The 17,049-nt window shown below is 37.5% G+C and overlaps 1 long non-coding RNA gene across 1 annotated transcript; it reads right to left on the bottom strand.

Moving 5' to 3' along the window:
* Positions 1–3,068: 3,068 nt before the first annotated feature.
* On the bottom strand, positions 3,069–16,862 carry LOC103470851 (uncharacterized). The gene is made up of 6 exons (XR_014089411.1): positions 16,287–16,862; positions 5,534–5,966; positions 4,644–4,821; positions 3,594–4,563; positions 3,358–3,523; positions 3,069–3,262 (listed from the first exon to the last, which is right to left on the bottom strand). It is a non-coding gene; the product is annotated as an uncharacterized LOC103470851 (long non-coding RNA).
* Between the last annotated feature and the right edge of the window lie 187 nt (positions 16,863–17,049).

The following is a 17,049-nucleotide window of genomic DNA, read 5'->3' as shown; positions in this document are numbered from 1 at the left end:
TTTTTTTTTTTTTTTTTAATGGAAAGTGAACCGAGACGACATTATAAAAAGAGGGCTATTACAAGACAAACACACTTTAATTACTACAGGATTTTTATCTGATGCATGAAATGGGGCTTTATCTAATGCCCAGCACTTAAATTGGTTCTGGAAGAGCCGGTTTGTTTAGCAACAGATAAATGAAAAAGGTCCAATGCTCTAATCTCAGCCGGGTGGATCCAAAGAACTGACAAAACGGACAAACATTTCCCGACATGTGTAGTCAGACATCAACCTCCCAGGCTCCGTTGAGCAAATATTGTTTTATTTTTGTGTTCTGTCCTTTTGCTCTCACACTCACAGCCTTTAAGTAGTATTGGGGCATATTTGTAGTGAGCAGAAGTGTTCCCACAGGGAAAAAAAAAAGGGACATGTTCTACTGATCAAATGATTTTACCGCAGCAAAAACCAAGAGAATTATTTAATATCTGCCTGACTTTCTTGCTCCCTCTCTGTACTATCACTTTTTATTCTTTCTTTTGTCTTTGTCTTTCTCCGTATCCTTCCCTCCTCTGATGTCTGCAAAGCTTTGATTTCTGAAAAATCAAAGGACGCGGCTCCATAAAAACTGCATGATCTCAGACCTTGCATGTAGCTGCATTCGGATAACGAGCTTACTTGGGGAATTTTTTTTTTTTTTTACTTGCAGTGCCTTTCAAAGTCCACTGGGCAGCAAACCGTAGGAGGAGTAAAAGCTTAATGCAAAGCAAAGGAAGTTTAACATCCACGACGCACCACACATCCAGTTCTCTATTGTTTCTGACAGCAGCCACAAAGTACAAGCAAAAGAGTTTCATGTAACCATAGCGATAGGTTCTACCTGTCTCTATACAGTCAGATAAAAGTTCACATTCTAAATCTATCTTCCCACAAAGTGAGTTTTGGAAGATGACAAATCACTTCAAGTTGTTTTGAAGTAAGGACTTTTTTTAACCCATATTTGCCATTTAAAGAGGTAAAACACCTCAAATGTAGAGGAAGAGCCGGTTTGGAGTGAGTAATACAGTTCTAGTTTTTACATGTATCCAGCTTCGTTTTCAGAATATCTGCATTTCAGACAGCTTCGTCTCAGTCATGAACCAGAAAGCAGCAAATGTGTGAAAAATATTACAATAAATAAAACAGACTAACTCTGCAGAAACACACGGGGAAAACATACTGTAGCTGCTACTGAGAGCTTGGAAACATTCGGTCTTTTCAAGTAAATTTCTTGAGTTCCCCTGTAAAGGAGTAAAGTTATGCAGCACACAATGACCAGATCCACATTTTACCACATATGGAAGAACCACAGCACAGCATTCAGCTCCATTGACCGTGATATGTCATTGGAGTGACAGGAGAGCTGGGTGGGACGTTCGGTTTGAGTCTTAGCTAAAGAACAGGGACTTCTTTGTGTCAGTAGGTAACTTCTCATCGTTGCTGAACAAAGTCAGATTAGACCTAAAGAGGAACGATCTAGAGTCAACACACATTCAGTTATTACAGCTGGAAACTAGACATCAGGTCCGAAACCTGGGAGTAGTGAACTCTGACCTGAACTTTCAGAGACACATAAAGACAGTTACAAAGTCGGCCTTCAATCACCTGAAGAACATCTCCAGGATTAGAGGACTTATCTTTAGTTGCAACACTACACAGTAAAAATGCCAGTGCTGAATTAACACCCAGTGTTAATTAACACCAGCAAAGTGTGTATGTGTCCAAGTCAGCTGGTGTCAAAGTAACACCTTTGAAAGTAAAGATTGACACCCATTTTTTTTGTTAAATTAACACCAGACATTGTTAATATTCAACAATACCGAGTGTCACATTAACATAACAACGGTGTTAGTGTTAAAATATGTTAAAAGTAACACCAGTGTAGTGTTGATCACAAAACATAATGTGGTGTTAAAAAGGTAAATAATTGACTCCACAAGGTGTCAATATCAACAAAATCCAGTGGAAAAATATTCAAAACAAGACACAGAAATGGAAAGTTTACCTTTTATTAAACCCATTTCAGTATTACAGACCTTCAATGCACAGCTCAGACAAAACAGCAGCGGGGCACAATATATGCTTTTTTTATCATTATCAGCTGAAAACTGCCTGTCATAAGTCTGATAATATATCAGATCAAAGGCACAAATAACAGCAAACATCCACATCATCTCTATTCTGAAAGCATTCAGATGATGATCGGTCTCAACACTATCTGTACCAACATTGTCCACATAGACAGAATCTATGGCAATAGTGTCTCCATGTGCTTTCATTAAGTGCTACTTGAACCCAGAATATGTGTAAAAAAACAGATGAAAACTATGTTCCCCACATTTCAAATACAGTTTGTGCCCTGGATACAAAGAATGACTAAATTTCAAATGCTGAAAAAGATTTGAAGAATTTCTGTGCTGAACCTTACAAATGTAACATGTTGGTATATTTAAGTGTTGTTAATTCTCACTCTGATTTCCTTGACTCTGGGGCTCTCCTTCGTTGTTGCCACATCAATCCCATAAACTGTTGTTTGGATGAAAGTGTAGAAGTTGATGAGGGCTGCATCGTAGGACACAGCAAACACAAAGTGCGCCTTATACAGTTCATCGAAGGCAGCCTGTGTCTGTGCCACACAAGGAATGGGCTTCTGATCCAGGATGATGTAGAACTTATGAATACTGCTCTTTTCTCCAACGCAGAGGAGGAACGGCTGTGCAGATCCAACTTTGCCAAGGAATGTCACCATGCTTGTCCCCACCTAAGATTGAGAGACGGCACATTAGAAATAATGGTTTTAGTCTCTCTCAAGCAACAAATTAAGAACACTTTCCACCTTCCTTTAGCTGTGAACATGCCACAAATGGGGATGTGACTTGTAAGGAAACTGTTGTGAGCTTAAGTGAAAAGATTGGTTCTAATGGGCTCATACAATTCTGTGCCATTATGTTCCCATAACCAATTTTGTCATAAAAATAACCCTGATCCCTCCCACCCACCCCAGAAATAGCTATAAATTCATAATACAAATAACACCAAATGATGACTTTACATTGTACAGTTTATAAAAATGAGATCAATTTACTTTAAGTGAAGCACAATTCATGTCAAAAACATATCTTCATAAACTTCACAACACGATCAGCTGCCTCAGTTGCACTAATTTTTACATGTTTCCTCCCTTTGGCGGTTGGAGGCAGGAGATGAACCAGCTGGGAAATGGCTGCCAAGTCACTATCCCATTCTGATAAAATCATAACACAAGCCATGTTTAGAATTACCATATGAAAATGTATACATACAAAAGACTGTTGAACATATTTACCTATTAATACGTACCATAATCACTTGATTCCTCCTGAGCAGACAAAAGGTCATCCAGGTGGTCCCACTGTCGAAGGCTTTTGCTGACAGTGATGACCTCCGGTTTGTAGAACGTTGGCCATCTTGCAATGAACTTTCCCGAGATGTCTTCTCCAAAGAGCATGATGAAGTCCTGCTCAATCTAGCAGAAGAAAAAATACCATCAAAACCCAATTCAAAAGTTCAGTTAATCAAATCTGAGACTTTCTCACCAAGCCTGGTGTATCCAAGATTCTTGGGAAGTGATCCAAGATGAGTGATGACTGGTGCAGATCATGTAGCATATTCTGTCTATGCTTAAATGTCGCCTTCATTTTCTCCTTAACGACATCCTGGTCTGATGCATGCTTCATTATGGACATTGCTTCTTTACATCCATCACCAAACAGCTGTTCAGATGTTGAGGTCTCTCTGAGTTTTCGGGCCACCGTGATGAGCAGGCCTGGAGGTCCTCTTGAAGTCACTTGCAGTGCTACGCTGAACGGTTTTCAATCGATAGGCCAGGTAGTCCTGTCCACTTTGAGGATCGTAGAAATGCTCCTATCACAGAACAGAAAACACAAAATGTTGATTACATTGCGTTCAAAAGGACGATTACACAGGTAATTGACATTGAAAAAAAAGAGGAAGAAATCCAAATGGATTCTGACCCAAGAAGAGAATCTTCAGGTACTCACATAGCCAGTTGGTGAGCAATTATCTTTCAAACTGGGAAAGAGGGTGACAATTGCAAGGGCATAGGTAATGTGGACATTGACAGGAGGGACTCTCCTAAAAAACTATTCAATGAGAACATTCATATTTCACATAGGGGTTAAACAAACTCACACCATTTAAGCAAAGGTTATGAATAGAAAACTCATTCTCAGTAATTACAAATTATTTGAATAATCATTATGTTAATAATTATGTGTTTTCAAATTATTCTAACATTTCTATGGATTTCATACATGCATGTGTTTAACTTTTAAAAGTACCATCAGTCAAAAATATCAAGATTAAATACTGGCCCCCAATCAGCAGGCTGAGGTTTATTGGTACATACCCATGACTTTCAATCATATCCATCACTAAAATATTGACAAGTTTCCTTCTTGTTGGATCAGAGAGATTTTTGGTCTTGTTGTATTCTTTTAATATATCTTCTCCCCCTGGTTTTTGGTGCAGAGCTACATAGACAATCTGCAACAGAGTTCATATGTCATCCTGCTATGAGTTTTAAAATGGATCATGATTCTATTTCCCACCTTGACACAACTCACATCTTTTGCCATCTTACTGTCAGGTGGTCCTTCAGCCAGTCGTCTTTTCTCTGTGCTTCGGTTCCTCTGTGATCACTGTAGATGATGAGCTGGAGCTTTAGAGATTCAACTGACGAGGCTGACCCATCTTCAGAACTGAAGGAAGCGTCTGTTACCTCACTCTCGTCAACGACGCCCACTGTATAAAGTTTAGAAGCTTCATTAGTAAACAACTTAAAATGAACTTTTGATTTATATATTTTTAAATGCATTAGAAGGAGTACTTGTTTTAATGCTTTTAAATCTTACCAAAGTGTCTAGTGACTACTTTAGCAAGCACCGAGTGTAAAAAGATATTTGTATTGGATCGGAAACAATCGAGCCACATTTCCCCGAATGCGGAAGCTGAGGTCCAAAGAGTCCATTTAACAACGCAAATATGACGGAAGTTACACTGGCAGTGTTATTTTAAAGCTGTGTGATGTTAAAACAACACTCACACTCTTTATTTAACACTACACCTGAGATTTTAACACTGGCATTTTTACTGTGTAGCTGTGTTTTCATTGACCATATAGTTTTGCAATCAATTTAAAAAATATGTTATTAATGTAAACACACCAAAGAGAATTTTTTTATAATATTGCTGTAACTATATTATTGCAACAAGACAAAAGTATATTTTGATAAAAGTATATTTTAATAAAACTTTAAGTCTTTAAGTCCAACTCTGTCATCATCACCTCCATTACTGAAGGAACGCCAGGCATGTCAGTGTGGCTTTTAAAAGTTTCCATTCTGGGTTCCTACAAGTAAGTAATGTGTGTGAATGTGTGTGTGAATCTCTGGAATTCAGAGTTTTGAAGTCCTCTGGACTTGATAATGTGCCGTACAAGTACAAAGCCATTTACCGTTTAATATTTAACATTTTCGTCCAACATGCTCATTCTTTAGTGAGCAACAGCAGAATTTGATGATTTGTAATGCAGGCCAATCCTACTGGTGGGAATTCATCATCCGCCTCGGACGTTAAGACGATGCAGAGTGGAAATGCAGCTAATGCCTCTGTTGTACTCCAGATGTCACGTGTCTTTTCTTTTTTTCCCGTTCAGACTGGACATCGTTATCCACTGGGCTCGTAATCCACATCGATCCGGTCACATCCATCCCCGTCTCCTGCTGAAGACAATATTGCGACTATACGTCAAGCGCCAGGGCTCTGGCCATCAGGATGGACGCTTTGGAGACTGCTGGAGCAAACATTGGAGTATTTGTGGAGAAACCTTGAAATGCTGTCAGGTCGATGAGAGACGCAGCAGGCGCCATCGCTCAACCCTGAGGGCTCTGAGGAAAAAAGAAAAAAAAATTATCAGTCAATATAGAAGCCATGGCAGGATGTGAGAGACAAACGGAGAGACGTTATCCTTTATCACCTTTGTGCTGGGAATACTGGAGACATTTTTAACTATAAGCTCATTTTTATAGATGCACTGCAAACTCATAAATCTTTTTGTTCTCCTTTAGTTTACTTCTGGTGACAAAATGGAGGAAAAAAATAGAATAAAAGTATTTTTTTTCTTTCCCACAGTGGAGAAATTCAGGTGTACCAGCATCTTAAAGGTAAATGGAAGAAGATTCGAACTGAGGTAAATATGAGAAAACTATAATACAGATTACATTATATGAGAAATGATACTGTAGGGTTATCAAAAATAGCATACTCAGATTGATGATGACAATGTCTTTATTTTGAACACCTAAATAATAAATGTTAACATAGAAACTAATATAGTAATAAGGAAATGAAAATAGGAATAATATCCAAACACAAAAGTAGAACTTGTCACAATTATCCAGTCTACACTTTGTAAAAATTTAGTTACATAATTCATTTGTTATGCAGCATCTACAGTCATGTTCAATACATTAGAATATACGTCCCAATGAGTCTTGTTAGTCAAATTAAAGGTGCCTTTTGAAAATAACAGGCCACATTTCTGTTTTTAAAAATTTTTCATTGTTTTTTTGTTGGTCTGACATAAAAGTTCTAATTTTAAATGTCACAATTTCATTAGCTGGAAGCAAAAAAATCATCACAATGAACAGAAATTAAGTATTTCAAACATACATCTGTGTGTTATTTATCTATACAATGTGGTTCACTTAGTGGTAAAGTTCCTGAAATAAGTAGATTAAAAAAAATATTCTCATTAGATCTGCACGTAAAGTCTATCTAAATTTAACTTAAACAAAACAACTAAAAACAAACCTTTTTCTATTACCTATTATATATGCACACAACACATCCATGAATTAGAGGTGTGCAATGATTCAAATTTTGTATTATTAAGTAACTATTGGACCAGAATCACCAATATCAATAAGAAACACCACTGCCGATACCAATACTGATACTCAATCTGATACCAATACTGAAACTTGTAGGATTAAAGCTTGGTCTATCATCAAACATCTGACCTTTAGGTGGAAAAAATTTTGAGAAAATCTTATTTTTTTTTCTAAAGCAGATCTCAGAAAGTAAACTACAACAAAATACAACACTGGCCCCACATTTACAATACATAAATAAATGAACCCATATCTTGCGACTGAGTAGTGTAATTTTAAAAAAGCTGCAGAAAATTAATAATAAGATGTATTTCTGTTGTAAAGAACTGCTACAAGTTGTTGTATATTATAATAAACGGCTCTATGGACTAGCAGGGAAAAGAAGAAGAAAAAAATACAAATTATAAAAAAAAAAAAAAAAAAAGCCAAACCATTAAGACGTCAGTGTTCTGCCTCATTGCTTTGACAGCTCAAATAAAAATGCTGCGCTATTGTCTTGTCAAAGTCAATCGTCAAACTGCCAATTTGTCCTCGCAAATTACATCTGTGTCCATCAAAGTCAAAATCCAGGTCAAAATTCATGTCATAATTGCAGAATTTCACTAAAAGCTGCTAAATGTCACCTTTATTCAAGAACAGCTGTCTGTCCTCCATATAAAAACTCAATGTTAAGTAAAAGCTTTAAAACTAGACAATCAAACCCTACGTTGCTTGGTTTATGTGCAGCAGCTTTCAGGACAGAAAATCCTAACTAAATATTTTGAGTTTCTTTGTTTTCAGATTCCTGCCTGATTTGTTTTTAATTATGATTCTGAAAAGCAGATGAGCTGCAGTGAAACAGACAGTATGGGAGTATGTAGACGACAACTCAAGTTATGTTTTCTGTTCTTATGTATTTTATAGCAAATAAATCAGATCTTTGTAATTCTAATTTAGTCAAACAGAATCACTAATTTCATAAAAATCCTACCTTTGCATTCCATCTATTTCTATGCAGTCATATGTAATAACTTGGAATTTTATTGATAGTTTATTGTATTTCAGTAACCTAAAGTGGCAGTATTATGTAAAATGTAGGCATATAGTAGCATTTTAGCATAATCAAGTAGCTATGTTACCTTCAATTGTCATAAAAATGCTACGTATATCAAATATCTTGTAAGAGAAATTTCACTTCCTAATTTAATGCCTTGAAATTGGACCTCTGCCTCTTTAAGAATCTCCTGCTCTTTCTGAAACTCCGCCTCCAGGAAGTCATCACATGACTCTCCATTAACCCTTCCTCCAGGATGTGCAGTGCTTGATGCCTGCTAGTGCTTTAAGAGGGGGAAAAAACAAGTGCCTTTTCCCCTCTTATTGTCACACAAATATAAACATTGGTGATATTTTCATATCAATCTTTCTATTGATATACACAAACTAATTTGTGTATAGTTTTACTATACACAAATTACAAAAAAAGAACAGTCAGTCTTAATCAAACCAACATGTGCCACATTTTATGCTTCATGGAGTGCTATGATGCGTAGAAAGGTTGAAGAATCCAAATGTAGCAGACGAAGGCATCAAGTTGATTTTGACGTTTTAATAAAATTACAAGGAGCCAGAGCTGAAACAAAAACCCGTACAGGAACTGGGAACAAAAAGCCAGCAGGATGAACCGGGGAAGAAACAGGATTTAATGGGAGGAATCAGCAAGGAGTGACTGAGCATGAGGAGCATACCATATACTGGAAGCTTGATAACGAAACAGATGGCTGATTAGAAACAGGATGAGAGGGGGGAGAGAGAAAAATGGCACAGGGGGCAAGGGAGAGTACACACTACAGGAAGTAAGAGAATAACTAGACACAAGGGATAAACATAGTAAACTAGAATCACTAACTAAGGACTGAATTAAAATAAAACAGAAACAAGACTTATCTAATCAAAATAGGAAACTAAAAAACATAATAATTATTGAACTAGCATCAAGTAATCAAAACAACCCATGATCTGATTAAAGATTTTTGTTTTATTATTTTTATTTTAAAAATATGTTGATCATGATTGATTTGGTTTTCAAAGCAGAAAATGATCAAATATGCAAGAAGGTGAATACTTTTTATAAGCTACGTATGCTATGACAGACCATTCATTCCTTCTGGTGTTTTTTTTTCAGTAAGTATACTTAATATACTAAAATCTAAGTGTGCAAAGTTAAGAAAAATAGAATAACTCTTCAAAAATTGTTGCTAAAACTCACTGTGGACATTTGACAGATGATGATTTCCCTCTGGAGTTCCATGAATTTACAGTCTGAGGTTTTTCTAACACCAAATGCGTGTTTGTAGAGATGTTGGATTTAAAAAAATATATATTTATAATTTTTTTCCAGTGAAAGTACTAAAGTTCTCTTCTGCACTGTGGCATTTGATCATTTTTGAACTTCTCAGAGTTTTCCACTTTTCTTGATGAATGTGGCCTAAAATATCATTAACTAAATGAGATTTTCACACAAGCACAGATTTTATTCAAACGAATTGGAGAAACACAGCGTATGAGGCCATTTACTTATTGCTGTAAATCATCCAGTATTGCACAAGCTTTCATGCGCCACTGTTTCCCAACCAAGCCTGATGGAGTACACACACACACACCCCCACACGCGCACATGCACACACACATTGCAGTGGAAGTTTTGACTGCAGGGCATTCTGCTGCCACCTTTTTCCTGCTGCTCTGCAGCCACAGCCAGGATAAAGAACTGCTATAGAAACACAAAGAAAAAGAAATGACACTTTGTAACACAATTTACAGCTTATGAATAGAAATTGATTCGTATTTCAGAGAAGGAAGTAACTTTTGAATTATTTAAATGAACATTTCGTGGTCCTTGGAGAACAAACTAGGTCAGCTTCCAGCTAATTTGAGATTAAGCAAAAGAAAACAAGCCCACCACGCTAAAAAAATGTCACAGTATCAATCATCTTCTCTGTGGTCTGATCATCAATAAAACTCCTGCTGAGATTGCCAATAAAATCACATCCAACTAGACTCAGTTATGCTGAAATGGAAACAGAGAGCTAAGGTTGTTTCTCTCTCTCCTGTACTCATGCAGCTCTGAAGCAACACTGGAATTTTTTATCAGATAAATAATCCATGAGGAACATAAACCTACAGATTTGTTTCTGAAGAACAATGAAAAACTTGGAATAAGAAGCAAGAACTTCATTCTTGGAATGACCTTGATGTAATTTGATATCCTGTTTGTCGTAGGATCATCCGGTCTATCAATTCATTTTCACCAATATGTCGCCTCATATGGCAAACTAGACATCCAGAAACATAAAACTCTAACAGACTGAATATTCCGTCCTTTGTGTGGGAAATGTCAGTGTGTTTTTTTTGGTGTTGAATCCTGAAACATAAAGTGGCATTGTTGTCAGTTGCTATAGCAGCAAGTCTGTGTGTAGCATAGCTGGCACAGAGAGCGAGAAAAAAGTGGTGTTGAGTTCTACTTAACAGTTTTTCTGTTTGCTGTGGTGCACTGCACTACATTAATAATACCTACATCTCCAGGTTTCATTTTGTTAATGAGTAAAATAATAGTCTTTTTGCCCTCCAGTGTTGTGTGGATGTGTGAAATTTCCAGATGTAAACAATAAGATGCAATGGGTCCATAGATCCACCATATCTCCATTTTGACCCCACTTCCACTTCCACTTCATACTCATGTTGTACGTAAAGCATAGCATTAGGTTTTCTTTTTGGCTGTTTTTGTATTTGTATACCAAGATTTATACCAAGCATTCAGATTATTTGCTTTACACCATGTTAATCTGTTTCCAGTGACTGTGGTTCTGATACTCATTTGTTCGTGCTGTCTCTTATGAAATATGACAGCTTATGACCCCCTGATCACAGCATAACTCAGAGGTAACTCCTGATGGTCGATATTAATTGAACACATGCACAAATCAGGCATAATAACCATCTGCCTAATAGTTTATTTTCCATGTTTGCTGTCAAAGCTGGCCTAACATGTGAAGACTTGGACTCTACTTGACTTTTAAGGTGTTCATTTTTCTGTTGTTAGTAACGGAGGAAGTTGGCAGGTAGAACATTATGAGGAGCCATTTGTAAAGTTACACAGTAAAAAATCAACGGCAATATTTTGGTTCATTTAGCTTGTGACAGCAAAAAAAAAAGAATTATGAGTGTTAATTTTTCTAAGTCATATTTTCACTTTCACACGTATGAATAAGAGAGTTCCAAACTGATAGTTAACTCACAAGACCCTAAATATTTAGCATTCAAATTAAATATTTAGTTAGGAAGTGAAATATTTAGTTCCCAACTAAATGTTTTAGTCTGAGCTAAATATTTAGTTTTCTAATGTTTGGTTCCAAATTAAATATTTACTTTGCCAACTAAATATTTAGTAATTTTTTTTTTTCTCCAAAACTAAGGATTTCATTTCCAAACTAAACCTTTATTTTCAAACTACAAATGTATTTTACAAACAAAATATTTGTTATCAAAGATATTTAGTTTCCAAAGAAATAAAAATAAACTAAAATTAAAAAGCTAAATAATTAGTTTGAAAGCACTTTGGAAGCGTCACTAGTCAGCCTTGGTGATCCTGTCTCTGGTTCCCCCCCGTTCCTTTCTGGGACCATGTTTGATAGACAATGAACAGAAGTTCTGGAGATTCTCTGACCCAATGATCTCACCATTGTCAAATCCTTACAATGCTCATTTTTCAAGCTTCTTCTTCAAGTTGCATTCTCCACAGTCTTTTTTAGCTGCAGCGACTGCCAGAGCAAAATCCTCTGACTGGTATTTGCTCTGCTCCAGTGTATTCACCATACACCTTTCAGAACAGACTCTTCAAATTCCCAGTGACCTGATTCGACTATAGAGACTCCAACGTCAACTGACCTTTCAATGCCACGCAGTGAATTTTTTCTCAGCCTGATGTGCTGCCACCCTGCTGGGTCAGACATATGAGTAGTTATTTCCCCTGCTGTCCTGCGGCCGTCCAGCGCCTCGTGTCGTTGGGCTACTCAGCATCTGCTTTCTGAAGGGAATAGACTTGGCCAATTTCTGCTGTAATCTGCAAATGGCGGTTGATGCAGTATCAGAGACTTCATCTGTATGGCAGCGGGGGAGGGATGGGCTTATGAGGTTTCATAAGCACGGGAGGGGAGGAAGCGAGGTGAATGGATATGATTTTTGGGGGTTACTGTTTGCCATTGGCCGACTATACATGCTGGTGGCACTTTGTATAAACCTGCAAATGAAACTGCTCTGACTTGTCAAAGAAAACATTCCAAACATTGTCACCTTCCTAAAATAATGACCCAAATAAGCTTTAGCCAAAATGTTTAATTCAAGAAAAAAATCCCTTTTGGCAAAAAATGACTTTGGCAATGACATGTCATGACTTAGAAAGGTCATGACATGTTGTTTTGTAATTCAGTCTATGTTCAATGAATAAATAAACTGTGGTTTTCAGAGCAGTTAACAGCTATTCAAACAGTAAGTAGCTTTTACCCAAAAGTTAATTTACTTTAATTACTGAGCTCCTGTTATAGGATTTGTAATGTTTTAGCCAAAGTTACAAAACTGTGCAAAAGTATTTGCATCCTTTGATTTTCTTCACAATCCTGTTACAACCACAAAAAGCATTTTTGTGTTTCTTGTTTCTTATTATTTGTATAAAAAAAATTGCAGCACATGTGCAAATTATTCCTTTCATCCTTTGCTTTTTTTCTGCTAAGCTTTATATATTTATACTTAAAGTCTGTATGATATAAGCAGGTCAAACCAACGTCCAATTCCCTGCTAGTGTACAGACTCTTTGGCCAATAAAGCTGGTTCTGGTTCTGTTTCTCCAACCTAAGTTTCACATATCAGGATTTTATGTCATAGACCAACAGAGTGTCACTTAACTGTGAAAAGAAAGGAAAAAGACACACGATTTTGAAAGTTTTTTAAGAAAAATACACTGTGTGGATCTGGATCCGGCCCATCTGACTAAATTCTTTGCAGAACAAACTCTCACTGTTTTCACATCAAGTATTTTGGGGTATGTCTCCACCAGCTTTAGGTTTTTGATTTCTCCACGCATTCTCATTTTGGTTTTAAGTCTGGACTTTGACTTGGCCATTCCAACACAAGCATATGCACTAATCCAGGTGAACCTAAACCCTTAGAAACAGGCTTCTATTTGTCCAGCAACATGACGCAGTGGCTGGATGTACGTCTTCCCCAGGAGGTCGTGCATCAGACTGACAAATTTACCGGATGTAATTTAAAGGTCAGTCGATGTTGATGTCTAAATCAGGTCATCTGACGGTTACAGATGTTCTGAAAGGGTAAATTCACTGAAACACAACAAACTGAGGAAACAGTAAGTAGAAGGTAGCATTAGCTTATAGCTCATCTGACTGGTCCAATAAATGCCTTGTTAGTGCGCCACATCTATATGCTGCTCCATATCTATGAAAGATTAGCATAATGCTATCAACTGCTAAATAGTTTTTTGCCTCCTTGAACTTTAAGGTTAAATAAAAATAAGGAGCAGAATAAATAAGCAGTAGTGAGCACACTGCTGCTAATACGCAAATTTTTGGTTTGGAGCTTTTCATTTTTTAGAAATCAGTCTGACATTAAAAATATTTTTTTGTAATTTTTGTTTTTCAGAAAAGCCATTTTCTTTTATCATAATTGATTTATAAAACTAACAAAAAGGGTAAAACATCCAATGAGTTGAATACATTTTCCAACTGTAATTTACTTTGCCAGCGGAATACATTTTCCGCTGTAATTCATTATAATATATTCTCTAGCAAACCTATTAAGCCTTCACATATCAGATGGATACATACTCTGTTCATGAAGAAGGAGACTCATGAAGGTAGTTGACCTTAATTGTTTTTAGGGATATCAGTGTAAAATTTGTTGTAAAGAAATAAACATCATATTTTTCAGAATTTTATTAGTAAAAAATTGTGAAAACCACAAAAGTTTTATTTGGTCTCACAGATACAGTCTCTAGTAGTGAACACATTTAATGACAGATAAATAATGACTTTGAAAATATTTAGCAAACTTAGCTTCCACTAAAATTATTTTTCTGGATAAATTCTAGAGGGTTGTTAAGTGGCTGTTTTGTAAACTTTCAGTTGAACAAAACCTAATGAAAAAAAATCAAGTTAAAGATAAGACATGATTAGCCACATCAGTTAGCATAAAGAACAGTATTAACTAACAATGCCTCTTGTGACGAGACGTGATTTGCCCACTCAGCGTGGGAAGCTAAATATAGCATAGCGTAACTCTGCAGTCTTCCATTGTTTTCAGCTTTAGCATTAGCTTCTGCAAAACAACGTTAGTTTAGCGCAGTGGTTCCCAAACTTCTTCAAATTGACACAGGAATAACAGAGAGTTGGCCATTCTAAGGTAAACCCAGCGCATACTGCTTTCATGTTTTCTTTTGTTTTTTTCTTTTCATTCAGACGGCTTCCCACGCCCCCCTGCAATGGCACGGCGCGTCCCACAGTTTTGGAACCTCTGGTTTAGCGTTAGCGGTACAAATGTTTATGATTAGTGCTGTGTTATTAGCGCAGCTAACATTTTTAGCTAGCTACCACTCAATAGAGGTTTGTGGTTGTAGTGTGACAAAATAGGACAACATTCAAAGAATACGAAGATACTGTAGATTTAATATCAAATCACTTTTAATGTCAAGACCCTGACATATTAAATAAGGAAACCTTAAAATTTAATTCATGAATGAAATATCAGTTATGAATTAATATCAGACATGAATATCAGTTATTGATTAGCTGAATTGCTTTTTTCACTTGCTTTTAACTTAAGTGTAGTAATTTACTAGTTGTTAGTGTGATTAAATATTATTTCTACAAAACACAAATATCCACCATGTGCTGCTGCTTTCCAATAATAATTGCAGTGAGTCTTTTTGTGAGCTTTTCCTGTTTTCAACAAATCAAATTGATCCGACCTGCCGCCTCAGCCTGGACATGCACAGCAACGCCTGACAGTGTTTAATCCAATCAGCATCTGTCCGCCAGCGTACTCATCTGTTTGTATGTGTACTGAGTAAACATGTGATTTCAGATTACATAGTGGATGTACGCACTTCACAAAGAAAGAAAGAAAGAAAGAAAGAAAGAAAGAAAGAAAGAAAGAAAGAAAGAAAGAAAGAAAGAAAGAAAGAAGGAAAGAAAGAAAGAAAGAAAGAAAGAAAGAAAGAAAGAAAGAAAGAAAGAAAGAAAGAAAGAAAGAAAGAAAGAAAGAAAGAAAGAAAGAAAGAAAGAAAGAAAGAAAGAAAGAAAGGCTTTTGGACAATCTCTGTTGTTTCATCCTCTTTTTTTTCATTATTTGTGTCTGAGTGTGATTGTGTATGCACAAAGCTGAGCTGGCTTGAACCGCAACAGGCCTTCCAGCAGGATGCAGCGGAACCAGGTCAGAAGGAAAAAGTGAGAGACAGAGAGAAAGCAAGAGGGAAGCAGAGAAAGGCTGAGGAGGTATGAGAGGGAGGGAGATAAAAGTCAGTCAGGAAGGGTTCAAGTGAGCAGGTGAGCCCCTGGGGTTAAGAGCAAAAAAAAAACAAAAAAAAAAAAAAACACCAGGCTCGTCAGGAAGGATGATGGTTTATCTGAGGAGGAAGACTGAGCAGGGAGGAGAGTAAGAAAAGAAAAACCACATCAAAAAGAGCCTTTGAACAACAATGAAGAAAAAGGGTCTAGAAACAGGAGATGAAGTATATATGAGCACGATGTGAGAGAGACGGGCGGGAGGCCGACAGCTGCTCGCTGATTCTCATGTTACCCGGCATAATGAAGCTCCACGGCGCGCCGCGGCTCTCTGTACGGGAGCTGCTCCGTCAGACAGCGCTGCGCCACTAAACAGTGTCTGCAGGTGCTGGCTCTGCCTCAGTAGCCTAGTTTAAAGTCTTTACAGCTGTTTTAGAGATCCATTCACTGCCAGACTTTCTGGGCTACAGCCTCAGTGGCCGTGTGCCCAGTTCAGAGGAGTGGGGGGAGGCCAACGATTAACATGCGGAGCCACACGAAGGTAAGCTAGCAAACCGAAATTGATGCTATTGCTGCCGTAGGCATTAAGACTGAGATTAAGGTACAGCAGAGCAGAAACAAGAGGGGGAGGGGGTGCTCCAGCTTTTATTTCACACTTCTTAAAAAGCAAACAGTGCGAACAACAGTCGATATGTATGCAAGTGAAAGTATTAGCAGTCTTCCTGTGTCAGCCGTGTAACGTGCGCATCAATCAGAAATACCAAACCTGACACGTTCGATGTCGTATATTTCCAACGCATCACCTTCACGTAATGAAGGAAGACATTCCCAGGCAGCAGTTCGGCATGTCAATGACTGGAGGTAAGAACAGACACGGCGCGTCAATGACATTGCCATGGATACGGTGTCAAACAACGAATGTTGTCACCCGTCAGTGTCTTTGCCAAAAGCTTGGTTTTTTTTAAAGATGCATCTCAGAGAAGTGAAGGGGGGCGGGGGACGAGTTCGCTGGAATAACGCCAATAATGCCAGCAGTCGGTGCATGATGACCTTGTACTGATCCACACAGATAATACCGTCATGTACTGAGCCGAGTATGGATGGAGCATTACCGCATGTCCGCAGCTTCATCTGTCAGCCCATAGACGGTGCGGTGAGGAATCTGAAGGATGAACGATTGGAGATGCACGGTGAAAGTCAATGCATTTTGCTTAATATGACAAAATAATAAAAAGAAGAACTTTAGTGTTCACTTGGGGGCGCTGCATGGTCAAATGACAGAAAATGTGACTGTTTCGGCACAGGAAACGTGCTAACTGCCTGGATAAGCATGAACTTTGGTTGGAAGATAGTTAAAGACGGGTGGAACACCAAAAAAATTGTTAGTCAAAGGTCTTTTACACCATGTGATTCTTTTGAAGGTAAAATGAGACAATTGTAACAATCTGTACCTACCTACCTTTATACACACGAGAACTGTGCTTTAAGTGGGCCGGTATGGAACAATACACGGTACCAACTCCTCCAAA

The sequence above is a fragment of the Poecilia reticulata genome, chromosome 10, assembly GCF_904066995.2.
Source record: "Poecilia reticulata chromosome 10, P_reticulata-male-v2, whole genome shotgun sequence".
Classification (NCBI taxonomy): domain Eukaryota; kingdom Metazoa; phylum Chordata; class Actinopteri; order Cyprinodontiformes; family Poeciliidae; genus Poecilia; species Poecilia reticulata.
This window is presented reverse-complemented; position numbering and strand designations above follow the sequence as displayed.